Raw genomic sequence first — 16,024 nt, forward strand, 5'->3', positions numbered from 1 at the left:
GTCTGGATTTGGTGGTTGCCAGGAGAACGGTACTTGACTGACTGCATCGTGTCAAGTGTAAAGTTTGGTGGAGGGGGAATTATGTTTTGGGGTTGTTTTTCAGGGGTTGGGCTTGGCCCCTTAGTTACAGTGAAGAGAATGTTTAAGGCATCAGTATAGCAAGACATTTTGGACAATTTCATGCTCCCAACTTTGTGGGAAGAGTTTGGGAATGGCCCCGTCCTGTTCCAACATGACTGCACACCAGAGCACAAAGCAAGGTCCATAAGGACATGGATGAGTGAGTTTGGAGTGGATGAACTTGAATTGCCTGCACTCAACCAAGTAGAACACCTTTGGGATAAATTAGAGCAGAGACTGCAAGCCAGAACTTCTCGTTTAATATCAGTGCCTGACCTCACAAATGCGCTTCTGGAAGAATGGTCAAGCATTCCCATAGGCACACTCCTAAAGCTTGTGGACAGCCTTCCCAGAAGAGTTGAAGCTGTTATAGCTGCGAAGGGTGGGCCAACTCAATGTTGACCCCTACAGACCAAGACTGCAATGCCATTAAAGGTTATGTGCGTGTAAAGGCAGGCATCCCAATAGTTTTGGCAATATAGTGTGTATATATATATATATATATAATTTTTTTGTCTTTGCTTTTTTTTATGGAAGAGGGGCATGCAGATTCCAGAAATATAAACCATAACTGTGGAGAGCAGATATACTTGAAAGTGTATTAAAATATAAACATTTACCTCAGAAAAGCTGCAGGCTCTCTTTTTACTTTATATGCTATGTCAAATAGTCCAGTCTAATTTAACACCACATGACATCCAAAAGTACTTAACAATGTAAGTGCAAACTCTTGTTCTCTCTGATGAAGTGATGTAATGGCATAAACCGTCAGGAGAGGTTGATTTGCTGATTTGAAAGGACATGCACTGAAACAGTTTCTTTCCTTTTTAATCATGGTTATTAAGTGCACCATGTCTTGTACTATAAAAATCGGTCACCATTTTGTATAGTAACCCTACTTATATTTATTTAAGATTCTATATAAACCCAATAATTCCACTTAGCTTGGACTAATTCCGAAAGACACTTGTCCTAATAAGAAAGCTCTGAGTACTGTGGTCAATACATTTGCCTGCAATTGCTCTTTCGCTGTTGCCCTGTACAAGCATCTTGGCATGATTATAAATGTCATATATGAGTATGACCAGTGAATTATCACTAAAATGAACCTTATTGGGGTTGTTACTGTAAAAATAAGCTTGCTGAAAAGCTTTCTTTTTTTACTTCTCCACAACTGAAAAAAAAAATGCTAAGTCAAACCAAACAAGGAAAAAGGGTGTGGTACACGACAATTGGAAGTGAACCAATCTGGAGACTGGGTGATACACCACATCCACCAGTTCTACTGCCTCTGGCAGTTCTGAGTATTGATGGGCCTGATTTTTAATGTGCTTGTGAGTTTTATTTTAACTGAAGTCATATTTTATTGAAAACTAGTTATGCTATCGTGCTTTCTAATGTTTTTCTTTAAAGTCCCAGTGGAGATATGAAGGATGAGAGTGATTAAAAGAGGTGCCAATCTCAGGAGCCAATATAGAGCATCCAAAGGAAAGCGTTATTTGCTAATCATTAAAATGAGAGGCAAATTAATTTGGTGAGTTTGGTGACCTTTGGGGAGAGGAAATCATCTTTACTACACGGTGTTGTGGAAGGTGAAAGATTTTAGTGCTGTTTGCACTATTTTGTTAAGATAATTGTATACTTTATAATATGCAATATTGCTTACAGTATATGAATAATACACTGGAGAAAACTTTACTTTCACATTTATACTACTAAGTGTGATATTTTAAGTTATTATTAATAATTATGCTACCTGTTTGGGGGTCTTACTCCATTTATGGTTTTATGATTTATGGTGGCAGCAATAGAACATACGTTTTTGGTGAGCACCTGGAAGAATGGCTTTAATAGCAGGGTGATTTATTTATTTACTTGCCAGAATATGTTTGTCAGTGACAAAAATTATGTAATTGGTGAAAACGTGTATGCAGGATGTCTACATGTTTCTTTTGTTCATCCTTTTTAACACTAACATAATTATTCAGCTGTGGACACTGGGGGTGCTACATGTGTTCAAAAAAACATCATCAAAGTACATGGGGCCACCCCCTTCCCCCTTGCACTTGCAAGTGGCAATCGGAAGTTTCTCAAAAAATACAGCAGCTGTAACAGCTGCTATCTCAGAAAACAGATTGCCCGATACAGTGTTTAAAACCACTGATCAGATGTGAAATAGAAGGTAATAGTGTTACTCTGTATGTACTCTGTATGTATTCTGTTCCATTCATCTGCAGATCAAAGGAATGAGCTTGATCTGCATAATTACCGTATATACTCGAGTATAAGCCGACCCGAATATAAGCCGAGGTACCTAATTTTATCACAAAAAACTGGGAAAAACTATTGACTCGAGTATAAGCCGAGGGTGGGAAATGAGGCACCTACTAGTCAATGTAAAAAATAAAGATAGAGAATAGTGCCCCATCATTGGTGTCCGTGGGAGGAATAGTGCCCCATCATTGGTGTCAGAGCAACGAATCGTGCCCCATCATTGGTGTCAGTGGCAGGAATAGCACCCCATCATTGGTGTCCGTGGGAGGAATAGCGCCCCATCATTGGTGTCAGTGGGAGGAATCGTGCCCCATCATTGGTGTCAGAGCAACGAATCGTGCCCCATCATTGGTGTCAGTGGGAGGAATAGCACCCCATCATTGGTATCAGTGGGAAGAATAGCGCCCCATCATTGGTGTCAGTGGGAGGAATAGCGCCCCATCATTGGTGTCAGTGGAAGGAATAGCGCCCCATCATTGGTGTCAGTGGGAGGAATAGCGCCCCATCATTGGTGTCGGTGGGAGGAATAGCGCCCCAACATTGGTGTCAGTGGGAGGAATAGTACTCCGTCAGTGGGGAGAGGAAGAGTGCCCCATCGTTGGTGTCAGTGGGAGGAATAGTGCCCCATCATTGGTGTCAGTGGGAGGAATAGTGTCCCAACATTGGTGTCAGTGGGAGGAATAGTACTCCGTCAGTGGGGAGAGGAATAGTGCCCCATCGTTGGTGTCAGTGGGGGGGAGGAAGAGTGCCCCATCATTGGTGTCAGTGGGAGGAATAGTGCCCCATCATTGGTGTCAGTGGGAGGAATAATGCCCCATCATTAGTATCAGTGACACCAATGATGGGGCACTATTCCTCCCACTGACACCAATGACACTTGCTGACTCCTGTTCTAGTATGGTACTGCTGCAGCCAGCATATGTGGTTGCAGCAGCACCTCTGCACTGCACACTTACCCTCACTCGATTTTCGCGGGTCCGCTCGGCTCCGCCCCCTCGCCCGTGATTGGCCGCCTGTGTGCCTTTCCTGAGCTACAGTTCTGGCGGCCAATCACCGGTGAGAAGGCGGAGCCGAGCAGCAGGAGTGAGGGAGTGGCCGGAGTGACTGAAGGAGCAGCGCTTCCTGGATGGATCGTCGTGGGAGCCAGGTAAGAGGCTGCAGCCCTCTGCCAACCCCTGTACTTGGTGACTCGAGTATAAGCCGAGGGGGGCGTTTTTCAGCACAAAAAATGTGCTGAAAAACTCGGCTTATACTCGAGTATATACGGTATGTCAGTTAAAACAACCTGACAAGATAAATAAAACATTTTTTTTTAATTAAAATGTATTCCTATTTAACCATTAGTTTACACCAATGAACCCTAAGCAACTCTTTCTTCTCTTCCTCTACATTACTATTAATTTCTTGCTTATTATTTTTGTTACTTTTTTTTTTACAACCATTAATATTTAATCTTTTTGTATGTTTGTCTTGTTCAATGATTGCTTCAGTGTTGCATTAAAAAGTGCAAAACTGAAAGAAACTTTATTTATATTTTTTTTTACAATAACTTTGCAATGCTTTGCACCAGAGTCATAATCTTAGTGTAATTTGTATAGGACAAATGATTAAATTTGTTATCTACCATAACAATACTTTTTTTTTAACTAACACCGATCAAAGTATAAAAGTTTTTTTTCTTACTTTTTTTTGTTTTGCTTAAAAAATAAAACATTTTTGCAGGACAATATCACCAAAAGAAAGTCTTAGGCCCCAAGGGTCCGGTCAGGTCCACCTCTCAGTTTTTCATGCACCACGATAGTTCACTGAAGCTTCCTGTCAGAATATATACATGCTCGTACATCCTGTACGGCAAGCAGATATTCTGACAGGTCTGCAGGAGACCTGCATGGCATCAGTGATCTACTGATTGCTGGTGCAATGCTTTTTAGGAACCTTTTAGACAAAAATAATACATGCACATTTTTTGCAGGTAAAAAAAAGTGCATTTATTATTTTTTGACTACAGGAGCCTGAAAAGCAATCAAATTTGACAGATAGTATGGCGAGACTTCTCCCCATACTATCTGTCAGAGGGAGAGGGGAGTGGCAGGTGGCTGCGGCTATGGGAACATGTTACATGTTCCACCCTTAAAATGGGTGGAACATGTAATAGAATTGCAATTACTATCCTTAGAAGGAGAGAGTGATAGGAGAGGGTATTTGCAACTTGAGCTCTGTTCCTCTATCTATTTTGTTGTTTTATGCTCCTCCCCTACATCCTCTATGTGTCCTTCTGTGGGAACTCCCCTGGGGTATCCTTCCTCCTCTCTATGATACTGTGGATTTCTTGGGGGTCTCTCTTGCCAATAGGGATAGATCCTCGGGGTTCCCGAGTGTTGGTCATGATTGTATGTGGGGATTCTTGGTGTGGATTGAAGTTTCCAAAAACATGGACAGCCTTTCGGTCGATTTCTTGGATCTACATATTTTTTGCCTTGAGGGGGCTTTGTATACTAAAACCCATTTTAAGTCCATGGACTGTAATGGATATATTTCGAAGTTTAGCTGTCATCATCCCTCATGGTTGGAGGGCATCCCTAGAGGGCAGTTCAGCAGAATCATGAGGAACTGCTCTAAGTTAAAGGATTACATCGCTCAATCTGAAATCATAAAGGAGAGATTCATCGATAAGGGTTATGATCTAATTAAATTGGAAAAGGTTAGATATGAAATAAGCCAGAATTATGTAGGAGAATTGAAAAGGAGCAAAAAGTTGAATAGTAAGCAAGATGGGGGATTTAAGTTTTGCATTCATTTCGGACTTTAATTGCCAATTTAAAGAAGTGGAATGGATAATTGGCAAGTATTGGTCCATCATTAAGAAGGATAAGATTTTGGGACCTTTAGTCCCTAATAGACCAAGATTTGTTTATAGGAAATCTGCTAATTTGAGACAGAAGTTAGTAAGGAATGTAATCTCCCCCCAAGACAGTTGAAGAACACTATGTTTTGATCTGAAGGGTTTCTTTCCTTGCGGCAGATGTACTATGTGTTGGATCACCAATGCTAGACATAAAAGAATTGAAATCTTCAGATCAAACATTACACAAAAAACATGTAGCATTAGAAAATTAATCTTATGCCACTCCAATTTTGTTACTTATCTTTTGGAATGTCCTTGTGGGCTCCAATATGTGGGACGTACAACAAGAAAGCTAGAAATAAGATTAGGGGAACACATCACCAATATTAAAAAAGGAAAGAAGAAACATATATTTTCAAAACATTTTAGAGAAGCACATAGGTGTGACCCCACAATGCTGAGATTTTGTGCCATTGACAAAGTTAGAGCATATTGGAGGGGTAATAATCGTACAAGGGAGATTTCAAAACACGAAACCTTTTTGGATATACGAGCTGGACAATATGCACCCCAAGGGGTTAAACATAGAACTGGATTTGAATTGCTTCATTTCCAACTCATAGGATGTTTAGAAGACCCTACTTAGGCCAATGCTATTAGTGAGGATAACTGTGTTTTGTTCTGGACTGGACACCTCTCCCTCCATTTGGAATGTATATATTAGTTCACTAATTTAATTTAGTTTATTTTAGTTTATTTTAATTTATTCTATTGTTTTAATTCATTTAATCATTGTTTTTGGGATACATATTTTATACGTGTAAGTTATACTCTATATTGTGATAGAGAGGATATGGTTACCAATAATATTCAAGCAGTTAGTACCTAAAATTCTGGTGTACCCACTTTAAAAAACATGAAGTAATTTAACCACTAGATGGCAGATGTCCGGGGGTCTCTATCTAATTTAATGCAGACAATAGTTATTAGAGTAGACTAGTGTGTTAATAAAGATGATATATTATTTTAATTTTGTTGTCAGATGTTAAAAATCATTGTTTTCAAAATTTATAAGGGCATGAGATACAGCAAAATAGGTTAAGATCGCATGTAGATGTTCTTCCAGGATTTAAGATGGAGTCCAGAGCTGCAGGTTATGGGCAGGTTGTTGTATAAAGGGAAGTCCGGTGGCGTCTGATGCCTATTGCCTATGAGGAAGTCGATCTAATGATGAAATGCGTCAGCTGGATGTGACATCAGATGCAACCAGAAGTGCGGCTGTGGCCATTTTGAGTACTGGGAAAATCAAGCTGTGTGTATTCCAAACACATGTAAGCACAATTTTGATATTATTAAACTAGATTTTAAGCAATGTTGTACTATGGGAGTATGTTTATTTTACATGGTTACTGATAATTTGTGAAGAAGTGAGGAGGCGATTGGGCACATTAACATTTGATTGTGTAAAGGCTATTTACAAGATATGCGGGGTAAGGTGCATGGCTGAAGGGGAAGGGATCGAGCACATTCTTTGTATCTTGACACACTGGTGGTGGACAAAGGACGGTTACACGTGTTGTGGATTTTGTTCACGGTTAAAAGTGAAATACACATTTTTCACCCGTAGAGGGTAAGAGTATTTACGGGAGGAGTGGCACTCATTTTGTTTGTTGCACTTTTATTGCACATAAGTTTCATATGCAATTCTTTAGTATAAGAAATACTACACTATATTAGTTTCTTTTTCTTGGAGCTTTGGATCAGCACATTGGAAGATCACAGGAGAGAGATTATATGGCATACAACACTTTCGGATAAAAGGAGATCACGATGGGAATATAAGAGGATTGTAGTACAAAGTGGTGCGCTTCTGTTGGTATAACAAAGACTTTTTTGCCCAGGGGGGTATTAGACTGAGAGCTGCACTTTTTGCTTGTGTAATTATTATTCCTGTGGCACTTTTTACTATTATAATATAATTAAAAGGAACTGTTTGCACATTGAAGTTTTTTGGTGGAGGATAACGATATGTTTAAATTATTTAACCAGTGGGGATTAGACATGTGCATAACAAAAAAAATTGTTTAATTTTGGATGTATTCATTAACCACTTTCTATCCACCCTATAGCAGATTTACTGCTACAGGGATAATGTTCTGTGCAAACTCATGTATATAAACGTGAGTTTGCATTTCTGCCACTGGGGGGAGTGCACTTGCCACCAGAGCGCCGTTTCTGCTGTGATTGGACACAGTGGAAGACGATCAACAGGTGCTGGCCAATGGATGAGTGCTGGCACCTGTTGATCACCAAGGAGACTGACAGAGCACAGCTCTACCTATGTAAACAAGGCAGAACTGTGTTATGTCAGCGGCAATCTGCTAGATTCTATTCAGGGTATGTTCAATTGTGGATGAATTATCTGTAAATATGTTAAAATAAGCAATACTTTTTGATTATCCAATAGGAGTAAGAATTTTCATAATAAATTCATCAAATGTGCATCAAGTAGGTACAATTACAAACTGAGAGCCCGTGTGAGCTATGGTATATTTGAGAAATGGAGGAATAACTGAGAGTATATATAAATGAACTTTCATGCAATATTATAGCGCGTCACTTAAAAATTGACTATTAAAGGTTTTTGGTATTATTTTTTATTAAGGGTATACAGAACATTAAAAGGGAACTGAATGCTCAGTAGAATATATATATATATATATATATATATATATATATATATATATATATCCCTATTAGATTGTAAGCTCTTACGAGCAGGATCCTCTTAATCCTCTTGTTTTTTTATTGTATTGTAACTGTACTGTTATAAAGCGCTGCACAAACTGTTGGCTCTATACAAATCCTGAATAATGATAATAACAATATACAGTATTTTGGGTATAGTTAATACTTTTTGGTGATATTTCATGGATTCATTTTATTTTTTGAAAGGTTTTATATTTAAGGTCTTATATAAAATCTATAATGCAAAGGATGATGCAGGAAAGAATTTATATTTCAGTCCATCCGTTCTTTGCCAAGAATTTTTCCCATTGGGGGGTATTGATAAATGGCAATTTGATAGTGAAAGGTTTAAAACATTGTTGATTGATATGTGAATATGTATGTCTCTGCTTTTAAAACTCGGGGATAGTAGGGCAGGTACATTCTGAGGAAATTGAACCTGGGATGAAATGCTCTCCCACAGTTAGGTATGGCCGCATTATGATGCAAGTGACATAATGCCTCTATGCTAGAGCACATGGAAATTAGGCTCAGCTATAAAAAGCTGTGAACAGTAAGTGAGAAAAGCGCTTTAAGTAATCAGGAGATAAGTGCATCCTAGTGTGAATTTTGTGTTAATTATTCACTGGTCTGAAGTGTGTACACTTTATATGAATAGAATTTAGTGTGCACTATACAGCATTTTGAATGTCGTTTGTTCAGACAGAATCCATCTCAATGGCACACTGACACTCACTTATATCATTTTTATACTTACATGGAATTATATATTATTTCACTTTTGTAGAAATGCGCAGTCTGCAATGATTGAGATCTTGTTTTGGTGAACTTTATACTATATCTCCCCATCATATTAAGTTACTCACATGGAGTGATGATCCATGGTTTATGCAACATGTGTTTATGGCTTTTTTGAGCCTTATTGCTAGCAACTATACCAAAATGCCCCAGGAGTTATTGTATATTTACATGCTCTGTGCATATGAGCTGAAATGGCAACATTATAAATAGACGAATGAAAAACTTGGATATTCCTATTCTGTATGCCCGGTAAATGAGGACACATTTTTAAATCATATATGAAGACATGTGCAGTTGCTTGCATAAATATCAATTTTGTGCTTTTTTTATAGCTCATAGTGACATCATTACTAGGATTCCTCTGTATTCTCTAAGAGATGATTGGTAATTTACTGCATGTGAAGGGCTGTATGTAAAATCAGGAATGGACTTTAACCATGTGTTTGTCAAGTTTTTGTCAAGTTTTGAAGCAGCGGATTGCATTTTGAGTTTATATGTATACATGTTTGTAAACTGTTGTGCAAACTGGTTTGGTTCTATAAAATGTATATGAACTTGTTTGATATGTGTGCTGTAGCTAGGACTACTTATACTGTGATTTTGAATTGCTTTTCATAATCTTCATAATTGTCTGCATGTCTACAGGCACATGCTTATAGAAGAAATCATATTTCTCAGGGATTATTTATGATGACTGCCATTTTTAAAATTTCTTGATTGAGTGAGGAGAGTGAGGCAGGGAAAAAAAGCAGCTCATCCCCTAGTAAGAGCACCACACTGTACATACACAAAGCACTGTTAGGCATACACTTAACCCTTTTACCACCCCTAAATGTTAACCCCTTCTCAACCAGTGTCATTAGTACTGTGTCAGTGTATAAAATTAGCATCGATCACTGTATTAGTGTCACTGGTTCCCACAAAATGTCAGTTAGTGTCAGATGTTAGTGTCAGTTAGTGTCTTGTTATAAGTCACTGATCACCTCCATTACTAGTATAAAAAAAAATTAATAAAAACAAATAAATAAAAATTACCATATATCTCAAAGTTTGTAGACACAATACGTTTTGCGCAAACCAATCAATATACACCTTTTGGGATTTTTTTTATGTAGCAGAATACATTTTGACCTAAATTAGAGAGAAGCAATTAGATTTTTAATTTTTTTTATTGGATATTGGTTTTATAGCAGAAAGTAAAAAAATGTGTTTTTGTTTTTTGTTTCAAAATAGTCTTTTTTTTGTTTATAGCACAAAAAAAATCAAAACACCAGTTGAAATACCACCAAAAGAAAGCTCTGTCTGTGTGAAAAAAATTATATAAATTTCATGTGGGTACAGTGCAGTATGACCATGCAATTGTCAGTTAAATTACCACAGTGCAAACAATGGCCTGATCAGAAAAAGGGTAAAATCTTCTGGAGGGCAAGTGCTTACAATTATACTTTATATCATACATCTTTGACCCCAGATCCTTTTGGTTCTGCTTTTATTTATTTTTAGTAAAACACCCACTTTTCTGTCAAGCATTAGCAGCTGTCAATCCCGTGGCTTCTTCTGCTCCCACCAAATAATTCTTTAAATTTCCCTCTTCCCTGGTGCTCTTCAGGCTTGGGAAAGTGGCATACTAGCCCATAAATGTGTTGCCTGCCCCACCTCCCCCTGGTTTTTACTCTCATCACAGGGTATTGTGCTCGCTGTGTCTGCAAAAGTGCTTCCTGACCTGTAGAGCTCTCTGCTCCCGCTGGCTGTCTGTAATTCTCCAGTCCCATCTGTTTACATACTATTGGACAGTTTGTTTATCCTGGCTCTCTTCCCTTCATCCCACTGGTGCTGCTGTGATTTTCTATGAGCTGCTGTGATGCTTTGCCACCAGGCTGAATGCCCCTAATTTAACATATAATTGGATACTGTTTTTTTCCATCAGTAAAGTGGATCTTTATACTGACATTGCTCTGTGCTCTGAGCTTTTGTCTTTCCTATTTTGAGACTGGCTTCCCAACATCAAGAAAACAAAATCAGTTTAGTATTTGGCTTCCCAAGATGGCTGTGCAGATGCTGCATCTGATGTACAATGTATCCCTGTTTCAAGCATCACCACCAATCTTCTCCATGTGTCCTCATCCCTGTGACAAGATCTCCATCAGAGGAAGATGAAAGAAAGAGAGCGCACAAACCTTGCGCATTACCTCAATAAATAGTGACTAATTTTATTAATAAGGAAATATACTCACAAAAGGATTGTATAACAGGCATAAGCAACCACAATCCAAACAGGGTTACAGGTAAATCAAAAAGGGGGGGGATGAAGGCTAAAGCGTTTCGAAGGGTGCTCCCTTCTTCATCAGAGCTGGGTTTGGCAGATAGAAACTTCAGTATGGCAGAGTTCCCATGGCAAGGAGATATTCAGCCACTGAGTGTCAGTATTACAGCAGTTCAGCCTGTTTAGTCAGCCTGTTTAGACAAGATCTCCATTATTCTGGGACTATTTATGATTCAATTCCAGTCCACCAGTCTCTGTATTATTTTCTAAATATCATCACTACACAGGCTAGTGCTATGGGCTAATTGTTTTTTCCTTTCATTTTTTTTTATAATTTTGTTTGTCTAAGAGTCACATCTTTCAATATTTAGGTAGCGAAATGGGATGTGGAAATTAAGTTTATTTGAATTGTGAATCAGCAACTTGCCAACAAATGTACTTGAAAAAAATGTAGCACCTCAGCTTGGTTGAAAGATGTACCAATATTGTTTGCACCTGGTAACATTCATCTTGTGCCTTCAATGAGGAAAAACATGTAATGATCATGAAACAAAAATGATCAACATTCCTTTTTGATTAGATTCTTCAAGGCACTGATGAAAAAGACTTGTGATATGTGAACAGATGGGACGAATGCAGAATCTTGTCATAGTTGGTGAATTCCATGTTACAGAACGGCCAGACTCCCTCCAAAGCACATCCTTGGGGTTTCAGGTTTTAACCACAGAAACAAAGCATGTATATGCTACTGTGCTATTGTCCAGTGTGCAAATTCCAGTGGGTCTGGCACAGAAAGCTGACTAGCTCAAACCCAGGCACAGTATCAAATCCAGCACCAGAAGTGTAGTTGGACAGGAGAGGGATTATAGCAGGTGATAGACAGAAAAATGGTTGGACAGGTCAAGGCAGTCAATAGATAGACATGTAAACCAAAGCAAAGGATGAGATACGATTCTAGGAAGCAAATATAAATGTAGTGGTCAGGCAGACACAGACAAATTGATCCTAGTAATTAGGCAACAGAGGGAAATCCTGATTTTCAGCTAAAGATGCTATGCCAATGGTGGCCATGTTGCAGTATCAGAAACTGTCTATAGATAGTGAAGGAGAGCACTTCCAGCAACTCAAAATCTTGTGTGTCTTCAAGCCATGCTTGATCTGTGATCCAAGTAAACATGTGGGTTGAATGTTACAAATCTCTTGGTGAATATTCACATAATTATGTTTAACAAAAGCAGAACACTAAACATCAACACCAAAATCTCATACAAACAGTAATGCATGGTGTAGGAAGTATGATGATGCTTTGATGCCTTAAGGGCTGCATGGCTTGCAATGAATTCCAAGTTCTATCAGAAACTCTTTCGCTCTATATTAGTGCTTCTGTCTGTGGTCCTAAACCCAAACAAAGAAACTTAAACATGATATAAATGAAAACACAATAATATATCATCAATAATGTGATTGAACTATAATAAATTCTATATAGTATGTTAGAATGACAAGTTAGAGTTCTTAATACTGTAATAGTCTTGAAAGTCAGATTGAAATAATTCTAATCAACGTGTTAACAAGCCATATACTGGACTATAATGCTAATGATATTCGTATTTGTGTTCTTTTAAATTTCTTAAGAATCCATTAAATATAATTTATTGTTTCCAAAACAGCCACTGCTGGGTACTACTATTGCTTTCCATGTTCTTTTTTATCTATTTTCTTTAGGGTGGGAAAGGGAGCTTTCATGTAAGGTTTTTATTTGGTACGCAATTTTAATAACTACCCTACTCATGTTTTTTTATCCATTATAGGCTAACAGATGAGCAAAATGTAAACAAAATGTAACAAAAAGCTATTTATTTGTGCGCTGTGAGTGCAAGCAGGAATTTATGCAGTATTAACTGCATCCTGCACTCTTTGTTTACTAACAAACCTCATGTGATTTCTATGTCATAGTGTTTATTATGATCACAATAATCAGGAACCACACTAATTTGTTCTCCAACATTAGTACAGAACAGTGCTGTCATAGACATATACCTTGGATTACTGCATGTCTCAGTGTGGGTTACTATTCCTGTGGAAGTTAGTCTGCAAACTGCATAATCCAGCTAGTTAAAAGATTTTTTGTCATGTTGTAATATGTGATACATTTTTTATTATTTTTTCATAAATATAACAAATGAAAAATTTATAAAATAGAAATGCTTCCATTAATTGTAAAGTGCCCGTGTTGTGCTTGCCATAAAGCATACAGAAAAATGTAAACCATGCACAGCAGTATCAAAAAATATCAAAAGTGAAACCCTGTTCTGAGATCTGCTATCCATCTACCCACTTAGAGGAAGATTAACTTAATCAAAGACACTGTCAGTGGATGAGACACAGAACCAGACAGCAGATCCTGCAGCTAACGCTTTATGATGCTGTCAATAATTCTTTATTTTTCTCTCCTGCTCAGGGCCAATGTCTCTCTGTCACCCTTTCCAATTTCTCTATTCCTCAGTTGCTCACAATCAATTTCTGCTGATAAAATTGAATATGATTGAAGTATTCAACGTCCAGTCTTACAAGACAGCTCATGATTGGAGGGAGAATCTGTAATCTGCATAGATAATTCATAGCAGCTACATTTTTTGTTATCATTCAAACAAAGGAATGGTTCCTGTGCTCACCTTTAAATGCATTCAACTGATACTGGATCAGAGGAAATTAGATTCTAAAAAGCAGTTAACACCTTAGTAGATTACATCAGGTTTAACTCAAAAACAGGAACTGCTGATATATTTTGATATATATTACCAGAAATTCACAAACAATTGTGGCAAAAATAGTGGTAAGACACTTTTCTTTTTGCTTTAGCTTTTCTTTGAGCTTTAAACCCCTTGAACCCTGAAAATCTGCAAAAAATACCATGAACTGTGTGATGCATTAATGTACATTACGTTAAGGCATCTCATTCATTTTGAAATGTTGGGCTGCAAAAGCACGAGAATGGGCCAAAAAATGGGCATGCAGCAATTTTTCCTACATGGACAACACAACGAACAGTAGTGTGTTGTCTAAGTTCATTGTGAATGGCACTGCATCACAATAATGCACCTAATGTGATGCATTATCGCAAAGGTACATCTAACCCTTAATCTTTTTTTAAATCAATCATTGTCCTGCTGCAATAAGAATACATTATTTTTAACTGGCAGATTCTGCCCAAAAAACACCACCTACAATATATTGTCTATTGACAATTTTACTACAGATGTATTGTAAATAAGGCAACAGTTCGGAGTATGTTTTTTTTCTGGTATCTCAATTTAATACACAATACAGAAAACAGCAAAAGAAAGAAACACAATTATGCTATTATACTGTTATTTCTAGCCAAACAAATAATATAAAGGTTTTTTTTTCTGAAAATATCTCCTGTGTAAAGTTTAGCCTTTTATTTATGGCATGGTGAGCAAAGTGTATAGCTGCAGTGTCTTTTTAAATTCAAATTAGACTTCAATCTTAGGCTAAGAAAAAAATAATTATTCAAATAGCACCCTTTTGCAACTGCGGAAAAAATAATTCCTTTCTGCTACTTTCATTATTTAATTTTGTAAGTATATCCAGTGATCCTTATTACTTTCTAAAGTAATATGAAAACATGTAAGCTTTGGGATGGATTGTCCTGTCTAATCTGTACTGCTTTTGTATTGTTTTAATAAATGTTCCAAAAATATTGCAATTTTTTTCTGTTGTTCAACATTGAGTTTTATGTTAGTTCTACTCAACGTTGGTGTTCCAAACAGGTGAAGTATGTCTAGTGTCCTTAACTAAGGCTAAATTGTTGAAAATAAGTCATGTATCCCATTGCTTTTAGCAAAAAAAAAAGTATCCTAACATTTTTTTTTCATTTCAACATTTTCTAGATATGTATGTAGGTTAAAAAAGCATGGCATGATTGTATGAAATGTATTTTGATTTTCCATGACAAAAAATATTTATGTCAAAAAGTGGGAAATTTGCAATGAATGTTTATGCCTAAAACAAATAAATGGGGAAGATTGTGTGTATTTCAGGAGGAGCAGAATTTAAAATATTTGCCTATATCTTCTATCTACAGAGCCTGTAGAGTAAAAGGGGTCTATTTATAGGTTTGGTAAATCCAGCCACATTTGCAAGCCCTGAGCCAGCATGGAGAACATTTCAGGCAGATGTAGATATTCATTGAATTAGCAACCAATATACATGAAACCCAAAAGTATATGTAAACCCAAGATCTATATTTCACTATTGGAATACAGAAGGTAGAAGCACCAGACATGGGAGCCCAGCCACTATCCAGGAAAGTGAAGATATGGCTTCAGCCTAAGCGCTTCTTGACTACCTCCCCCCCGACATGCTTTGCCCCACCCTTGGGGGAGTTCTCTATGATTAAGTCCTATGGGTGGGACAAAATGTTTCAGAGGGGTGTAGTCAGGAGGAGCTTAGGCTGAAGCCGTATTTTTACCTTCATGTATAGTGGCCGGGTTTCGGTGTGCTGCGCTTCCACTTTTTGTCTTCCAATTTGCTTCTGTAAGCCTGGATTAGCTTGTTTTAATGCCAGCACCTCATCTGTGCTTTGTATTGCTTTGAGTTGTGCTCAAAGTTCTTTCTATTTTTCACTATGTTTCATTGTATAGAGTTTTTTTAACCAAATACTTTTTTGTACATTTTTTGCAAAGTTTTTTTTTTACCCAAAAAAGCTGTCAGCAACAATCCGTCCTTTTTACATGTTAACAATGCTAAGTCAGTGCCTTCCAATTAGAAGCAGCATTTCAAGCCTGCTAATCAATTGGCCACTGGACTGCTTATCAGATCTATCACATGCATGCTCTAAAAACCAAATAAAGGAGCTCCCATGGCAAGCTGACAATGCTGTTGCTAATTGAGAGGCAGCATCTTAGCTTTCTCAGCTCATAACAGGAAGTTCTGATACTGGCAGGATC

Source organism: Staurois parvus, unplaced genomic scaffold, assembly GCF_062004578.1.
Source record: "Staurois parvus isolate SC_StPar_1 unplaced genomic scaffold, SC_StPar_1.0 ptg000048l, whole genome shotgun sequence".
Lineage (NCBI taxonomy): Eukaryota > Metazoa > Chordata > Amphibia > Anura > Ranidae > Staurois > Staurois parvus.